This window comes from Equus caballus, chromosome X, assembly GCF_041296265.1.
Source record: "Equus caballus isolate H_3958 breed thoroughbred chromosome X, TB-T2T, whole genome shotgun sequence".
NCBI classification, from domain to species: domain Eukaryota; kingdom Metazoa; phylum Chordata; class Mammalia; order Perissodactyla; family Equidae; genus Equus; species Equus caballus.
In genome coordinates, this window is record NC_091715.1 from 131,603,557 (window position 1) to 131,623,632 (window position 20,076).

At 36.5% G+C, this 20,076-nt stretch overlaps 1 protein-coding gene and 1 non-coding gene across 12 annotated transcripts in view; both read right to left on the reverse strand.

Annotated features, from left to right (window-relative positions):
- Positions 1-20,076, reverse strand: part of FGF13 (fibroblast growth factor 13) — a 488,885-nt gene that overhangs the window by 31,408 nt on the left and 437,401 nt on the right. The window lies entirely within an intron of this gene.
- Positions 1,619-1,701, reverse strand: MIR504 (microRNA mir-504). Its single transcript, NR_033101.1, has one exon. It is a non-coding gene; the product is annotated as a microRNA mir-504 (primary transcript).

Below are 20,076 nucleotides of genomic sequence, written 5' to 3' on the forward strand. Positions count from 1 at the left end.
TAACTGAGAAGACCACTAGATGACATACAACAACTTAAAGGCTGGCTATAGGGTGGGCTATTCTCATTGGCACTCTTTAGTCAGAGTCTTTTTATTTTAACATGTGACCTATCTCTAAGAACTTTTGATAGGAAGTTTTTCTCCTATAATTTAACTCCCCAGCATTTACATTGTGTGTCTTCACCTGATCATCCACATTTTGTAATCAAGATAGTCAAACTCTGAATGACTGCAGTCTAGCCTCCCTAAACTGTAAAAGAGAAAAAGATTAGATTTTCCTTTTCCTGAGAAAAGCCTGAGTTGCTATATAAGTTACCTCATAAACATCATCGATAGGAATCCAGCTTCTAAGAGTTTTTTCCAGGTTATTAATACACAGCATATTTGCATTTCTGAAAGGCAAACTGTGTTCCTATTGACAGAATCTGGCATATTCAGTTTTCTGCTAATGAGGAAAGTGGCGAGCAAGCTACAGTCTCCTAAGTTATGACCAAAAAACATATAAGGATATTATTTGAATAAGAAATGTTAGTAAGAAGCACTTACATAAAGTGAAGAAGCTGGGACATGGCAAAATATACTGGAAAGAGGATTGATTCGGAATCAGAAGATCTGAGTTCAAATTCCAGTTCTGCCACTATTTATTAACTACACGTCCTTTGGCAAAACACATTGTCTCTCTGAACACCAGTTTCCTCATCTACAAAGACATAATAATAACCCTTGCCTTGTCTACCTCACAAGGGGCTGCAGGGATTAAACGAAGAAATGAATGTGAAAACACGACACATTTTACAGAGTTAGATAGAAGTCGATTACTATTATTATATATGAGCAGGTCAAAGAATACACAATCTGTAAGCAAAAGATCGTTATTAACCATTCTGTTTCCTCATACTTTTTCAAGGCCTCAACTTCCCTGACCTAGACATGTAGGTTGCACATATTTTGGTGTTTCACAGAAACAAAACCAAAGGAACAGAAAACAGCCTAAACAGACTTACTATTCAGCCATTAAAATGAAAATATGGAAGAATATTTTAATACATGAAGGAATATTCATGATAATGAGAAAAGGTTTCAAACATGGTATGCATAGAGTGATTACAGATGTGTATATATATATATATATATATATATATATATATATATATTATCTACATATAGAGAGAGAGAGAGAGAGAAAGAGAAACCGACAGTCACTATAAGGAACTATGATAGAATGTTAACAATGGTTTTCTCTGGATAGGTGGATTTCTTTTGTGGATACTTTTTTGTATTTTCCAATTTTCTACAAAGAACATACATTATATTGATAAACAGAAAATAAACATGCATAAGACCAGTGTTCCTTCAGACATAGAGAAGAGAGAAGAGGGAGGGAGAAGGAAAAGGAGGGAGAGGACTTCAATTAGAAAGTTAAAATTCTTGTTCAACCTGAGACTATAAGTTACAAGGACATTTCAATGACTCCTGAAGAAACTTATCAGGGTTGAGCTTCTTCTTATGAGCAGAGCACTTGAATTTTCATGAAGCACTGGACTGGTGGGGTAGATTCCAGGGGAAGTGGCTTGGGAATCAAGTTCCGATCAACCTTTGCAATGCGGTGGTAGCCTGTGCCCTCTGTATGGGAAACCCTGCCCTGCGCTCCCTTCAGTAAGCATACAGATAGAGTGCAGACCAGGGTCTCCCAACAGCAGCCGATTCAACATTGCACTTCAGATTTTCTCTCTTCAGTTGTGATTCTATGCGGGAAATGGATAGCTCCTTGAGTTATGTTTTCCTTTTGAATTGTCCTGCTGCAGCGATGGGCACTGGCTGATGAGGGTAGGCTGTGTCCTTGCGGATCAGTTTGTCCCTGGAAATAACTGTATTTTTGGACTTTATATAACTCTTATTAATTCAGTCTTAGAAAAAAAGAAAAATATGACAATTTAATACATGATAAGATCCTCGTAGTTTTCCAAGAATTATAAACTGCTACATATTGGCCTGAAGTCAGCATGTCACTACATGGGCTGTAACAGCAAATAATAAGATCGAACACTTATTAACTCTCTGTGCTTAACACTTTAAAACGCTGTGCATGTGTCATCTCATTTAATTCTCTTGAGGACCCTATGAAATCTATACTACTATTATTCCATTTTATAGATGGGGAAACTAGAGGACAGAAGGCTTAATTCCTTTATGCAAAATTACAAACCCTATAAGCAGTTAAGCTGAGTTTCAAATCCACATAGTCTGGCAGAGCCCTCCCTCTTAACCACTGCAAGCATCTAGAAAGCAAATATTAAGTATCATTTATTCATGATGCTGGAGTCTGCTTAAACTTGGGACACCAAAAGGCTGTTACTACAGGGTGAGAAGCAGGGTATTCTGTTCTATTTGGGAGATAGAGACAATGATCCATTGATGGTATTTTCAGTTTGAAGGGTCATTAGTGATAGTGAAATGGAGATGTGCAGTAGCCAGTTGGATATACAATTCTGGTTCTAAAGAGGTAAATTGTTTACATATGGATGGTAACTGAAGCCATGAGAATAGATTTAATAATGTAGAGAATACAAGCAGAATAGAAGACAGCCACTGAGGCTGGAACCTGGTGGTAGGTAAGACATCAACACCGAAGAAGAGGTGAAGGAAAGGGAGGAATCAAAAGAAAAATAGTAGTGTTGTGGAACAGATGGAAAGCCGTGTCAGGGAAGCCAAAGAGAAGAGTTAGCTTCAATGAGGAGGAGATGATCAACATGGTCCAGTGCTGCAGAGAGGAGAAATAAGGTAAGGACTGAAAGGAATGATGGATTTTATTGGGTGGTCACTGGTGACCTTAGCGACAGGAGGTTAAGGATGGTAATGAGAGTAGGAGATAGAATGAGGTTGAGGAATTAAGAAGTAGATGAGAAAATTTTAAAAAAGTAAACACAGATTAAGTTGGCTCTTGGCTATCAAGGGAAAGAGCCAGGTAAACAGTTTGAGGGGAGAACAGAGTCCCAGGAGGGGCTTTTTAGGATGGGTAGTTTTGAAATGATCTGTATGCCAATGGGGAAAAGCCAGTAGTCAAGCAGATAGTGAACGTACGGGAAAAAGGATAATTGATGCATCTAGGTCCACATGGCTTTGAGAAAGGATGCAATCAAGAGAAAGACAGAGGGCTTAGCACTGGAAAGGAAGAGGAGGCCTTCTTTTGGGAGAGGGAGATTGAACCAAATGATCTGTAAGGCCCTTCACAATATTGATATTCTTTGATAAAGGACGAAAAAATCTTATGGCTATTGTAGTGAGGTTTGAATAACTAGGAAGGAAATGTACTCCTATGGACTTAGGCTGGTTCTATATGGCACAGAACAGGCTAATGTTACAAAAGTTCAGTCTACTTCAGACAACTACCAATAACCCCTTCATCTGATGGTAAACCCACACTTTTTTCAACGAAGAGTCCTCTCTCTTTTCCTGTCTTACGTGCCTTCTTCTAAAAGCTGTGAACAAAATGTGATATCTTTGCATGAAAGTGACATGCAATCCACATACAAGTTGACAAAAATATATTGGAAATATGTCACTTTAGTAATGTGGATTGGGGCTCCTTCCCTCACTCCAGGCCCTATGCTGTCCTTACTATCTGTAGATTCCCCCTCCTGCTTCTCCCTAAAATACCTTTAGGATTTCTCCTGTGTGCAAAACAGATAACAGCACGATGTACATTTCAGCACTTCTTCAAAGAGGTTTTCAGGTGCTCGATACAAGCAGAAGGAGATCTTGTGTTTTTTTTTCCCTTTAGATCTAAATAGTCTGAATCTCAGTATTGCTCATGGGAACTGTTTCAAATGCTGAAGTGTCAGAATCAGAAAGGAAAGAAATGTGTGGGTGGGAAGTTGCTACATGCAAACCTGTCATATTCTTCTTTCATTTTCAGACCTGAATATGCATGGATGCACAAATTATAGCTTATTCCAAAGTTTTTATTGTCAGCATCAACTATAACAAAAAATGTTAAGAAGATAAGATTGGTATATTTAAGGGAAAATGTTCAACAGATTTGATCTTTAACTCAAATAGCTCTATCTGTTAATGAGCCCTTTCATTCCCCTTGAACATACTTTAAGAGGGGGCTCTGGGGCAAAGTACAGAGTAAAATCTCATTTATTTAAATTTCACTACTTTGAAATTTACAACAATTTAAAAACAGAATAGGATAGAATCTTATTTTTGTTTAGCGATCCATTTATATAGAGAGTACAAAATAACGACACCGAAGAAGAAACTTTAAAAATACTTGCAAATCAAATGAAAAAACTACATATATAAGGATGTTCGCCACAGCATTGTTTTATAACAATAAAAAAGGAAACAATCTAAACATTCATCAACAGAGTATTGGATAAACAAATTGTGGTACATACATACAATAGAATATTATTCACTTCTTAAAAATGATGATATGCATGTACATTTATTGACATAGAAATATGTGCACAAGATGTAAGTGAAAAAAAACAAATGCCGGAAACCACACATAGAGAACTATCACGTTTACGTACAATCAAGTACACACATGTGTATATACACATAGAGAGGCACATGGGTGACAGGCACCAAAAACCCTGGGTGGTGAGTTTGTGATGATGTTTAACTTCTTTTCATTTTCATATAAAATAAAAACTAGAAGTAAAAAAGTACTTGTGAACAAACTTTTCTGAAGTCCTCAAATAACTTAAATTCACATGTAAACAACTGAGACATTAATTATACATCATTTCACTAAATCATGTCATTTCTGGACCCTTACTAAAAAAGGAATTAGCACAGTTTGAGTTAAGCTAGGAAATAAGTGTAATTGCATCTTTTTAAAAATACTTTATAAGACTGACCCACTTTGTAATTCTTTTTTAGTAGTGAGTGGGTTGTGTGTGTGTGTGTGTGTGTGTGTGTGTGTGTGTGAGAATTGAACAGAAAGTCTCAAAGTTGTTCTTTAGCTGTGGCACACACACATCATCACCACCATCGTCACCATCACCATCATCTCCTTTATTAATCTACATCATAAAGGATATTAAAAACATATTAAACATGGTTACATAACTCAGTGGAAACAAATGTTATACTTAAAACACTCATAGTGTTTCCTAGCAACAAATCTAAACAACTGAGAAAGAAATCAATGGTTGGACTATAAGAATTGAATATAAATTAGGCCGAATGACGTCTTTGCTTCATACAGTGGAGTTCTCTTAGCAAGAAAAACCTGTGGGTTTTCATATTTCTATTTACCAGTTGTTTAATAAATCAGCATTCTTATATCAAGGAGTAGGATAAATATGAATCTCAAAAAAACAGTCAATGTTTATCAATGTTTTCCTCATACAGCACTTGGATATTTATTCATCACATTTATTTGAGTTTGAGTATTACTCTTGGAAGTCATTTCAAGCTTAACAAATTAATAAATTAATTAAATATTTCAACATACATGTATTGAGCACTCACTATATGCCAGGTACTGTTCCAGGCACTGGGGATAGATCACTGAACAAAATAAAGACCCTGCCCTCAAGGAGCTGACATTCTATAGAGGGAGACAATAAATAAATATTTACATATTCATTGATTTAATAGAAACAGTGAACAAAATTCCTGCCTGCAAGTAATTTATATTCTAGTATATGGATACAAACAATATGAAAATAAACATTTTATTCAACAAATATACATCCAATATATTTACCATGACTTGACCTATTTATATGTGCTATATAAATAACTGACAATGGAAGATGGAGAATGAGGGTTCAAAGTGCTATTTTAAATTAGTCAGGGAAGCCTCTTTGATAAGGTGATATTTGAACAGAGACATGAAGGTACTGAGACAGTGAACAATGGGGATATCTGGGGAAGACAAGTCCAGGCAGAAGACACAGAAGAAACACATCATATAATATGCTGAAGGAACAGCATGAAAGACAATGTGACTTGAGCATAGTGAGTGGTGAGTGAGAAGCTAGCAAGTATTAGGAGGGTGCAGTCAGACAGATAGCTGAGGGATCATGCTATAGACAGTCTTAGTTCATACTATGGACTTTGGAACTTACTCTGAGGAAGCCATTGGAGGAATCTGAACAGAGGAGTTGTTACATGATCTGACTTACATTTGAAAAAAATGCCTGTATGGAGAACAGAGTGGGGAGGCATAGGATGTAAAAAGGTAGGCTAATTAGGAGCTGTTGCTATGATCCAGTTAGGAGAGGGTGGACCTAATAAGTAGAAATAGAGGGGATGAGAACTGGTTTGGTTCTCAAGTATATATATTTTGAAAGAAAAGCCAAGATTTGCTGATGCATTGGGTATGTAACGTTAGAGAAAGAAAAGAGGCAAGGCAACTCTAAGAATGTTGACCTAAGCAATGGAAGGATGAGGTTGCCATTTATTGAGATGGAGAAGACTGCGGGTAGAGCAAATTCAAGGAAGGCATATGAAGATTTCTATTTGGACAAGTTAACTGAAATGCTAACTAGGCATCCAAATGGAGAGGTCAAGGAAGCAACTGGAAATATGATTCTGGATTTTAGGTAAGAGGTCCAGGTTGGAGAATTTGGGGAGTCACCCATCTATAGATAGTATCTGAAGTCATGAGAATGGTATATCAAGAGAGTGAACATAGATAGAGAAAAGAACAGGTTCAAGAACTGAGTCCTGGATCCCACCAGAGACTAAAGTTGAGGAAGATAAGAACCAACAAAGCAAACTTAGAAGGATTGGTCAATGAGGGAAGAGGAAAATCAAGAGAGTGTGGTGTCCTGGAAGCTAAGTGAAGAAAGGGTTTTCAGGAGGAAGGAGTGGTGACCTGCATCAACTACCACTATTCGGTCAAATAAGAGGAAGTTTGAGGACTGGAGTTGAGTAAATTATGATGAAGTGAAAGCGAGTATACAATTCTTTGAGAGGTTTTGCTGTAACAAGAAACTAATAAATGGATTGGTAGCTGGTGAGTGATGTATAATAAAGGGAGATTTTTCTTATTTAAATGGGAAAAATAAGAGCATGTTTGTATGCAGAGATTACATGTTAGAGAAATTTGGTGACATGGGAGAGAGGAGGGAACAATTTCTGGAGTAGTAACCTTGAGTAAGATATATGGAGTTGAATCTAGTGCAAAATTGTAAGGGTTGGCCTTGTGATCCATAATAACAGGGGCCAATGTAAGTGGGCACAGATAAAAGTGGGTAAGTAGATACAATGGCAGAAGCACAAGGAAATTTTGTTCTGACTTTCTATTTTCTCTGTGTAACAAGAATCTTAGCATGAGGAGGGGGAGGAGACATTCAGTATTTCAGGAGAAAGAAGGCATGAAATAATCAAGTAGGTTGGTATAAAAGTAATTCGACTAGGGAAATTCTAATAATACTAATACTAATAAGGAGAAGGGAATGGAGGAAGAGGAGGAGGGTGGAGGAGGAGGAAGAGAAATTAAGCACTTAAAGTACCAGGCACCGTTTTTTGGGCTTTATATATGCTAACATATTTAAATCTCTCAACCCTACGACATAGTTTTCTATTATTATCCCCATATTATAGATGAGAAAACAAAGTAAAATCAGCAACACATCTGTAGAGTAGGCTTACTGGGCAGCACTGATGGTCCAGCAATGGTCATGAAATTAAAGAGAAACCAGTCAGCAGATTATGTTTTCCTCCAGCAGCACTAGCACAGATGTTGAATTGGCATAGATGTGAATTTAACAAGGGTTGGGGTGTTGCCAGTCAATTAAAATGGGAGGAGAAAAGGAAAACTGAATTAAATCTGTGGTGTATGAAAGAATGATTATCATGATGGATTGTGTCACATAAGCTGGGGAAGGAGATAAGTGAGGAAATGGAAGGGGAGGTTGAGGAACTGTGGAAAGGTTTTAGAGTAACATACACTTCTCCTGGTGGGATCCAGAAATTGTTAGAATCTGGGGAGTAGAAGGAATGAACTGTAAAGGTCAAAGAGTGGGATGCTTGAAATTGAGATGGGGAAGAGGGTAAAGGTTACTTTTAATGGCAGTCTAAAGTTTTCCATAAGAGTGGATGAATGAGATGGGATGGACAAGATCACCAGAGAAAAGTTCAAGGAACTGACCACTTGAGAATCATCTACATGGCTACTGAAATCATCAAGATTTATAGCAAGCGTAATGTTGGTGGGCGTAACAATGATCTAGAAGATAAAAATTGTCAAGGGGCAATAGATAGTGGTATTGGAGAGAATGATAATCAAACATGAGAAAGGTTCCTCTTATCTCCCCTTCAGAGGAGGTGCAATCAAGGGAGAACTAAATAGTGCTATACAATACAAGGTAAACTAACAGTGGAGGACAAACATTTAGAAGTTCCCATGGTTATGGTTCTGAAGAGCACCCCTAACTGTTGCCACTTTCCCAAGTAATCATTTCATTGTTCCTATTAATTTGCTACTTGGTAACTTCTGCGGCTATGAGCTTGTTAATACTATGGATACTTTCTTATGTCCTTTCTTTCCCCAATGAAGCAAGCTGCACTTTGTAGGATGCAAAAGCAGGGCTAAAGTGCTGTGAATAGCTCCAAACACAAACGTTTGTTAGATATACACATTTTTTTAAAAGTCCTGGTCACCTAGCCCAAGAAACAGGATTTACTCAACTCCAAGGCAAAGGATAAATGAAATCTAAATCTTTCTTAAATTTGAACTATTCATGATTTTGTTACAAAAATCTTGAGAAATCATAACAGTCTGCTATATTTTTAACTCTGCATTGTATACCACACGCAACAATAATTCTGTGAAAGGAAAATTCTTGTGATTTTTATATTTATTTTATTATTATTTATTTTACTCCCTTTTTTCACACTGAGGCAATTGTGATCATCTAATATCCATCTTAGTGACAATGTCACATATTAAGTCAACATCTCTACGCACAAAGGGGAGTGAAAAATTGAGGTAATTTAGATACTGTCTAAAGGGCACATTGCTTTGCTTTTTAATATTGTTTAAGGTAATACCACAAAATTAACTTTAGAAACTTTAATAAAGGCATAAAAATAAGCAGCACATATGATTCTACCAGGCAGTAAGAACCATTTTGAATATTTTGGGGTTTGTGCCTCTTTTTATAGGGAACAAGAGCTAAGAGTTGGGGCCTAAATCCTCCAAGAGTTTTTCTTGTTGTTGTTGTTGTACCCTCTCAATCTTTGCATTTTATAGGAATTCAGGTTCCTGTTAAATTATGGAGAAAATACATGCTAGTTGCTAAGGCATCATTACTATTAATCAAAGGTTTTGCTCTAGATGAGAAATACTTATTTTGAATGAACAGAAACATCTTCAACCTGTAGTAGTATGGCTTAGTATAGAAGTACTGGGGGAGTGACCAAAGAATAGAGAGAACAGAAAAAGACATAAAGAAGAAAAGGCTAAAAAACCCATTTTTCAGTCAACCCACAGATACCTAGTCCCTACTATATCTAGGTACAGGCTAGGTTTATGAGGCCACTCTGGGTTCAAAGGCATGTTAAAACATGGATGGGATTAACGCACTTGGAAAACCCAATTAAATGTCTAGTAATGATTTATGTCCATGAATACATGTTTTTTCCCCACTGTGTATCATTGTATTCAGAAAGCCTTACTTGCACCCTCAGTCTCCCAATCTATAAGAAAAGGCTATAAGAGAGAAATGATATATTATCTGAATTCGAGTGAATCATCTTTGTGGAGACTGTTGTGATTTCCTTATAAGGAATTCACAAAATTATGAGCTCCAACTCATAAATCGGCCAATCAGAATTTTAAAAGGTTAGGAATATGATTAACATGCAAAAACAGATCTTCCTTCAAATTTAGTTGATTCTTTCTGAGAGAGCTTTTCATATTTCACTATATTATGTCCTGCCTGTTATAGTCATGCACTGATAGAACATGTCTACAAGCAGAACAGCAGCGATGGTGATGAACTATGGGATATCTTAGGAAATAAAGTAGCATTCCAAATAAATTATCCCTTGAAATGGATAACTAAGCTGTTAGATTCAGTCATGTCAATTTTTCTTTTAGTAGCTTTCACGCACTCTTTGCTCCCTTCTGATACATGGCATACAGCATTCACAGCCTATCTTGGGTCCACAACAAAGCTAGAAATACAAAAGCTACGACTGTGAGACTATCATGATGCCCTGTCTGTACATGTTCGTGACTGACCATATGTTTTTAATGACAGACAGGTGAGCTATGGAATTTCTTAGCTCTGAAATGATCTCAGAGTTATGTAACATGAACTTGTACGAGTGTAGTATTTTTTGTTTTTTTCCACTGATATTCTTCAGTTCATTTAACTTAGAAGAGCTTTCAGCCTATAATGAACAAAGAAGTACACTCAACCAAGTAAAACAGAATAACAAAGCACCCACAGAGATATTTTTCTTTATAAAAGTGTTTCATAAGAAACTAAAAAACTGATTGCTTTTCCATAAGCCACACTTCTAAGCTAAAATTAAATTTTAGACTCTACAATTGCATGAGCCTCAAAAAATATTTCCAAAACTTTTGTTACATAGAAGGCTGCCTTAGTCCAACATTCATTCAACCACAGTGATGTGCATGCAAACATTTATTGAGCACCTATATGTGCCAGACAATTCACATAAGTGATCTTACTGAACCCCTGGTATAGGTAATATCCCATTTTTCACATGAGGAATCTGAAGATCAGAAATGCAAATAAGTTGCCCAAGGCCACACAGCTGGCAAGTGATAGTGGAGAATACACATGCTTATGATGTCTATACTGGGGCTCAGAGGTGAGTTCCTCTATTCCCCTATTTTCTGTGACCCCATGAACATGCAAAAAAAGGCTGTTTGTGGCTACCACTGTAATTCCTTTCCTCACATGTCTACAAATATGTTATGAGATAGAAAATTTCATGCATTGCCGTGTCTAAGAAATATTCACAGTGCCTCTAAAGGTTGTACCACTGAGGTGGGCTGTCTCCGTCAGTCAGGAAAAAATTGTCAACGGTGGAAAGCTACATCATGAACTCCTCGGCACTGTCCTACAAGTTAAATGTACTCAGAATCCTCACAGTTCCTGATAGAATTATACACATTGTCACCTTCAAATACGTTTTCTAAGGAGAAACGTGGGAACACATTGATCTTACTGCGTTTCTCCAGAATGAATTAATTTGTGCATAAATAGGAATTTTATGACAGATTTGATGTCCTCGAAGTTTATCTTTAATTTCACTGCCATTTAGAGATCGATGAAAGGAGACTATAAACTAAGAAACAGCTTTTCCTGGCTCATGTATGAGGGAATAGGACAGAACTCCTCAGGTTTAATTTTCAGAAATCTCAAATGCCAGCATTTTCAATTCTCGATGAAATTAAATGTAAAGGAATAGATAAGCAAAACTAAGTCAAACTCGGTTCATTAGCCCTTCCTCTTCCTTCAGACCACCAAAGCTTGGATGTTGTATTTCCTAACAATTCCTCCAAAGAAATCTCAAGCATGCTTTCTTGCCATCAAAAGTAGATGTATAAACTCTAAGGAATTATGACTCGAAAAATTCATAGAAGAGAAAATTCCCATGAATATATCAGAAGCTTGCTGATATTTTACAGTAACACTAATAAAACCCGTTAACACAGTATATAACTAGGGGAACTTTGAGAGTAAATTTGTCTTAATTTGACCTAAGATTATACATTTGTTAAGTCTTGCATATTCAGTTGTACCCAGAGATCCCTTCTGATAAATATCAGCTTTTCTAATACTGTTTTACTGGGTTTGGAATGAAACTATAGAATGGATAATTACCATCTGAGAGAGTAAAGCCTCTAACTACTACAATTATCCACATTAATTTAAATTGCATGAAAAGAGAAGTAACAAATGTTTAGAAGACTGCACTATGGGGGAAACTAAACAAACCAGCACAAAGAAAAACCTGATATTAACAGAGGAAGAAAATCATATATTTTTCTCTTGTTGTACGGGGTAATGAGATTTGAGCTTTAAGTCCACTTGATTTATTTCCTGGGTCATTACCAGTGGGGCAAGAACAGAGACTAGGCAAATGAGTCCTTCATTAGATGATATAATAACTATGTGAACCATAAAAGCATATTTCTAAGCCCAAATGAGAATTTTTTTAGTTTAGAAATACCTAGTTATATACCTTTCCATTTTCAAAAGCTGTCTATTTCCCTTTACATACAGTAAATTGCTCTATTTTGATACTGTTCACACATTCATTTATTATATAAGTCGCAGACCATGGAAATGTGACATTTTCCATAGTACAGCAGGATGAAGAGTAGGACAATTAGCGGAGGCAATTAGAAGACACACACAGTTATCCTTTATTGGTCAAGCCAAATTATGCCCCTAGTAGAATCCTAATGTTACTTTTATATAAATAAATCAGACAATCAAAGCAGAGAAAAATAAAATAGTGTTATAATGAAAGATTTATTAGAATCCCATGTCCAGTGTTTTGATCATGAGTAGAAAATAATTGTTTCTCTCCCCAGGTATAACCCATCTATTTCAAAGGTGATCCCCTGGTCAACCAGTACTGAGGAGTACTCATCAGATCTGCACTCTCCTCAACCCCACTGCTGTGGATTTTATTAAAAATTTAATGATGAATGCAAAGTTGAGGGACTTATTGCTTGCAAAAGAGATTCTAGGGGCCATAGGAATCAAACTTAATACTCTCATATAATATTTGAGGTAATTGAGATCCTAACAAAAGGAGGAAGCTGCCCAGTTCCTACATTCATTTGAATAGGGCTTAGTAGCTACATTCTTAGATTTCTAGTTCAGTGTGCCCACGTTGTGACTCCCAGGACAATTATGACATTACTACTTCTTCAACCAGTGTTTCTCATGTATATATAAAAAAAGACATGATTAATCAAATAGCATTTTATTCAGCATTATTTTGGAATGGTGGCAAAGACTTGGTATACATATAAACCTCCGTGAAGAAAACGGAGAGAGATGTGCACATGCACACACATGGAAACATACATGTAATTTGGATCTAAATGGCTCTTTACTAAACTGCATCATTCTTGATTCAGTCATCTCTTATTGTGTAAAAGAGAGAAATCATTTATTTTCTCTCAATCGTTGGTCTCTTACATAGTAAAATTATTTTCTATCATCTATTTACTAAATATTAGGAGAGTGTCTACAAGGTATTCAATAATGAATTTAGTATGGTGGGAAACATAAAAGAAGCAGAGGGCACCATTCTTATTCACAAATAGCTTAAAATACGATCTGGGGAAACCAGATTTACACATCAGAAACAACTGGGGAATAAAAGAGGTACATGAAAATATTACACACATTATGCTCTGAGAACACAAACTGAGGCTCTGTGGTGCGTATGCAGGCTTTTATAAGGTTGTAACATTACAAGGAAATAGTCTGATATTATCAGATACTTCTTTAATCTGTATATTTACAATTGACTTAATGAAGCCAAACAGAATATGGCCCTAAAGACATGTAATTCAGCTTCTATCAAGGGACTTTTGTTAAATAAAAATGTGAAGGCAGTGAGCCCTTCCATGGACATTTCAGGAGAAAAGGGAATGATTGTCGACAAAACAAACAAGAAAGCAAAAACAGAGACATCCTATCTCATTTGAATTCAGAAAGTCATACCTGAAGAGAAAATAAACTACTAGGTATTCTTATAAAATAAAATTTCAATCAAAAGCAGGAAATAAAATTGACTTGGTAAGGAAGCTTCTTTTAGCAACCACAAAGAGATACAATAAAACTGTCTAGAGGAGCAATTTTCTTTTCAACTGGGATGACCGCTAAAGGAACACAGTTGCCTTGGGGGCTCCTGTCGATACCATAACAGCAAGAAAAACTTTCTAAGACCTTTGGAAACTGTGTTAATCTGTCACAAGATCATATCAGAGACAGTGATGCTGGAATTCTGCCGAAGATTGAGACTCATGAAACAACTAGCTCATGAAAAGTTCACATATCTTTCAAGAAAGTCACTTAATGTTTCTTGGCCAGTACTGCCTCACATATAAAGATTACGCACACACCTACAACTTCTGGAATGACAAAGAACTCATTCAGTGTGATTCCAGGCCATAATGATAAAAAAATTAAATAGACAAAATGATGAATTTCAAGCTACGATTTATTTGTTGTTAAAAATACACCTATTTTGACTTTGCATTTAATTCAGCAGTACAAAATAGCAATTCAAATACAGTAGTTTTTCTTGACCACTTGTCAAGTACACATACTGTGATATAAGGTGATGTCGGCAACAGGGCTATGAGAGAATAAATCACCATACTTAATATTATGTATTTTGATATTATTGTTACACTGGATTGTCTTTATAATTCTACCTATGGAGTCTTAGAGATGGGCAAACTTAGAATGGAAGCTCTGTTTAGCAAAGTTTCTTTGGCATGACACAAACTAAACTCTCTGAAATGGGATCCTCCCATATAAAGAAAGTGCATTTATATCAAGGGTCCCCCATGAACTTTTGACCCATCATGGATTCTAATATAGTAGCTCTGCATGTGGTTTCCTGATAGATTAATTTCCTCAATATAAGGCATGAAACACTAGTTCATGACGAAATGGTAATAGGTTGGGTGGCAACAATAACAGCAAATGAAGGTTTAATAAAATCTCATAAAAAAGACAAATTTTCTCCATTACTGCTGTACTAGATAAACTCCCCATGAAAAATATTGTTTTTTAACATCTTGCTGCTAATTTTTAAGAACAAGTTTAATCTTAAATTCTAAGAGAAAATATATTATTTATGCAAAAGTGATGCTGGTTGTATTGATTTTTCCCTAATGCTCCAACAAATGTTTGAAAATGCAGTGTAGCCACTCGGTTGGGTGAACACATATGTTAATTTATAACCTATGAAATAGTCATTGATTCATTAAGAAATTAAATGTTGGCAACATTCAGAAAAAGAGAGTGTTATTGTGCTTATAAAAGTGAAATGGGAACACGATGAACAATTTGTGAAGTAATTAACTAATGTGCCAGAAATAAGCAACTTGCTGATGATACTTTCCAGGTTTTTTCACAGTGGGCCCTATTTTCATTTCCCCTGACTTGAAAACACCATATGAAGTTTGAGATCCCTCAGGTTGAGGAGTGTTGAGCCATATAAAAAGCAGGATTTAACTACTAATAGAGGCTATTTGTTTGGTAAATCAGCGGGTTTGATATCTCATACTGGCATGACACATTTCATATAGAGAGATCATAATATGCTTTTACCTCTATACAAATGACATTGATGTCTTGGGAGAATTTCTTAGTTTACTGAACTTTGTATTTGATGAAATCTTTATAATGCCAGCCAGGAAAATGATATCATATTAAAGGAATGACTCAAATAAATTGTGTAAATGACACCTATAATTGAGGATTAGTTATATATAGAAAAAGGCTAGAATGTATATTTGTAAAGCCTCTCAAAGGCTGACTTACGTCACCATGCAATGATATGTAACAATACTTCAGGAAATAATAAAAAACACTCACTTAAGCATGGGTGGTTAAAGCAAAGTAACAATCCAAACCAACTAATTGTCCATCTTCTTTCAGCAAGCTTTCTTTATATCAGCATTTTGCCAGTACAATAACCTACCAGAGCGCCAATCAAATCTCATTATGGTTCCAATTTTTACACTAAGGCAGTTCACAATTATCCTGACAAAAATGGCAAGTACTTTCCATTCTCAAATGGAAGACTGACCACATAAAAAGACTATTGTATAAATGCTCCTATATTTACGATAAAAAAACATTTTGTCAAATATTCTGGCAGAAAATGCTAAATGAAGCAATAGGAAAACCTGATTGTTAGGTATATAATCAAACCATTTAAAATCCGTTTGCATAACTACTTGTATGAATATTAGCACAAATGTGGAAAAAAAGCAATGATGGTAAACTTATTTGAAAATATCTGCCATCATATAATCTCCTCTACTGACTCGTTGAATTTCTGCCATTTTACGGCATATCTTCACCAGTAAGGTGGAGACGGGGGTTATGAGGTGCCTGGGCCAAGTGTTCCCACACTGTTAAACCCTGAGGGTAGACCCTAGCACTTAGAGGCTAGTCAGAATTTCAGAGAGTACTAACAACCTTGTGGAAGAAACTGCCTTTCATTTTTACTTTGGCTCACTGAAACTGCTATGACTGAGGTCTCCTGACTGTCAAAAGGAAAGGTAACCGGGTCTGAAAGAAATCTAGTCTAGAATTGTTCCTAAAACACGTGGAATTCTCATATTTCTTTACTATTCTTTTTCCTTGCCTGTTTGCTCACATCTTTTGCATGTTTTGATGGTACACAATTACAAAAACAAAACTAGCATCCAGGCAGCTTGTTGCAAAACAAATGCTTCCGCGTGTCCACATCCAGGTGCGAGCCCTGGCAGGCAGAGCGCTTACCTCTCGGACAGCAAGAACCGTGAGTGGTTCGCGCAAATAGATGAACATCACCAGAATGCGGGATAGACACTGAAAAACAACGAAACCAAACCAAACACCTCCCTTGATGCCGAAACTCCACTAGTCTTGCCAAGGCGTCAGAGGTTCAAGACAGCTGCTGGTAATGAAGGGTGGTGAATCAAAGGATGAATTATGGAGAGGAAAAAAAGCATCATCTCAAAATCTGGAGAGAAGGCACACTAAAAGAGCTTCCAAACCATGCAAAATAAAATGCTGCTCTGTGTGCCCTCCACGTGGAGAGAAACCAGAGCAAAATCAAGAGGAAAGAAAAGCACGAAGCAAAACCACCCATCGCGGTGCTGTGGACCTCTATTCCCAAGATTAATTATTGGTCTGACTAAAGTTTCGTGCCTGGATCAGAGACACTAGCACTTAGTGTTTCCTGAGCCTATTATCTTATGTGAAATTTAAGAATTGTTAGATTCAAATATGCTTTGGAAATAGAAATACTTTGTTTTATTGATAGCCCTACTGGAGGCAGAACTTCTTTGTTTGAGCAAATAATTCTACTTGGGAACAGAGGAGTACAAAGAAATATAATGAATTGGCTAGGTGGCTTCCCTTGCTGGTAAGGATATTAGGAATGTAAATGTAACAAACAGTTTTAATAAACGTGCTTTTTATCCACTTATTGTCTCTAGTGTTAACCACCCATCTAATCAGAGAGAAGTGGCACGTGAGTAAAAGGGATCTCAGAGCAAGAGGAGATGGCAGGGTCAAAACCTTGCTCCGTTTTCTCCTCAGTCACGAAAGTCATTGGTAGGAAATGATAATTCCATTCCGGAGAAATGAACACTTTGTATTCCTCAAAATGTCAGGTGTTAATATATCTTGCATATTATAGCTCCCAGAAGTTGTGTCTCTGCCTGTGGGTCAGCACTGTTTCTCTTTGGTATGCCTGTTACTGCGACATGAAATTATAGAGAAATGTAAGGTAAGATTTCTTTGTGTCCTTGACCAAAAACATGAGGTGAACTCTGATATACCTTGAAGTTTTGCATGGTTGAATCCACTGTAATCCACCTGTGTTATACAAGTGGAGGTGCACATTTATAGAACTTTTAAAGTACTTCAACTCACAACATTTCTCAATAGAATTGAAAACCATTTTTCCACCGTACTCAGTTTTACCTTACCATGACACATAAACGTGGTCTTAAGGTGATCTGCTGAAGACTGTGGTGCCAAACACCCAACATATATTGTTTAACACAACTGGTAAATTTCCATAATGATGCACCCTCACCCACTCCCATCTCTAAGGGCATTCAAATTGTTTCCCTATATGGAATTTTCTTACAGGGAGTTCTGGACTAAAAATAGCATTGCTAGTCTGCGGAAGTTGGGGAGAAATAGTTTATGCTGATCTTTCCTATAGTAGATCAACTATTAACAACTAGGGCTCTGAATTTAGGACAAATCTCATTATATATACTGTAAACTCCAGCTGTTGACCAACGTGGTCACTGTTTGGGATGCCTAGTACCTTGTGGATGTTCAACAGATATAGTAATTGATTGGTTGACAACTTTCCTGGACCATGCCTCAGGTTCTCTGGGAGTTGAGATGTACGACTAGGCGTTCAAGACCAGAGGAATGAAGGAAGTTTACAGGAAATCTCTACTTTAAGGGTTATGATACAGTATACAAGCTCTCAGCTTCAGGTCTCCTCTAGGCTCTACCTCTATCTTCTTCAGTGCAAATAGCCTGCAAAGAGGCTCTTTTGTTAACACTTGTATTACAGTGAATCATTGTTATGATGAGGGCAGGAAGCAGGGAATACCGTATACAATATTTTTGAGAATTCTTTAATCAGACCAACAACTAAACACTTTTGTTGTCATAGTCTTGCTGATTTTGTGGCCAGATTATAGCAATGTATTTGTCATGCACAGGCTTTTTTGTTTTAGTATTTGCCATATACAGTGGAGTTTTACCTGTTGGAATCTCATTTCAGAAAGCTATCACTGTCATTTTCTGGTGTCTCATTGTCAATTATGAAAGTATTATGGGATGATTCATACTCTCCCTCCGTTCAGCGTTTTTCATCTTCTGTATTATTGAAGTCTAAGTTATAACATCTTGGGGTTGTTATTTACATTTGAATTTTCCAAATGTCTATAATAATTTTTTTCTTGGGTAAAATGGACATCATCTCTAATTCTGGGTACTCCTGTATTATGCTGAGCCAGAATTCCTACACACATCTGAGGCCCTTATGGGGGGTGTTATATATTATGGCTACTGGCTATATACGAAATCTAGCTAGGAAATCAACTGAGGCATTCCCAGCAGTTCCACTTCCAGGACTGTCAAAAGCAGTTAGCATCAGAGTACCTGATGAATAACTTAATCAGAATTTTAGCATAGACGTGTTATCTATTCACACATTCAGCTTGGGCAAAACATATTAAATGCATTAGTCAGGGGCTTGCCAGTTATTAACCTTGGTTACAGCTATTATAATGATCAGAGAAATGCTTTCATTTAAAGTTTCCCTGTTCAGAAGTCACAATTCCCTTTAAGCAGTGTAACCACTGAAACCAGTGCTATTGCCTTCAATTTTTTTCCTGTCACAGTAACTCACTTTCTTATGTAATCTTGAAATGTTTACACTTGAGAGGATGCATGAAAGATTACAATTGGGCACTTTAACTTATTTTAAATATTCGAAAGGCCTGAAAAAGATATGTTGTCCTTATTTTTTATTATACACATATCAATTATTTTAATAAATATTTATTTAAAAGGTAATTTTTTGCTGGGCATTGCTCCATGACTGAGGGGGAGTGAAGAAAAATGCAATCAGTCACTACTTAATGAGTATAGGATTTAGTACATAAACTATTTTAAAAGACAACTTTCATGAAAAGAAAGGCAATAAGCAAAATGGTCTTGATGGTCTCTATTTTTCCTATCACCTTGTGCATTAAGATTATACAACCGCCACAACTAGAAGGACCCACAACTAAAATATACAGCTATGTACTGGGGGGATTTGGGGAGAAAAAACAGGAAAAAAATTATACAAACAAGAAGGCAGGGACTAGAAACAATGTCTGCACCAAGTCATGAGAGTCACTGGATAATTTCATAAAATATAGCTAAAAAGTCTTTTTGCTCTGTTTTATAAAGCCATTAAGCATTGCCAAATATGTCACTAGAGCAACTTCTAAGTCATTACATGGTCAGCATAAGGTATGTATAGAAAACAGAATTATTTTAGGAAATATACTCCAAAGGAACTCATCCCATAATATCAACAGGGCAATGAATGCAAGATCGGTTTCTTTTATTTGTCTTTCATGTATGTGTGTTGTGTGTGTGCATGTGTGTGTGCATTACCTCCTTACATCTGGCTTTACTTGCTAAAATTCTTCTTCATTGTTTTTGCCAATTATTTTATTCTTTAGCTCCAAGAGACTGGCTTTTTTCCTACAAATATGAATTTAGCTTCTGAGTTAAAGCCATCAGGCACTCTTTCAAATATGTGCCCCATGACCTTTCATTTGGATTA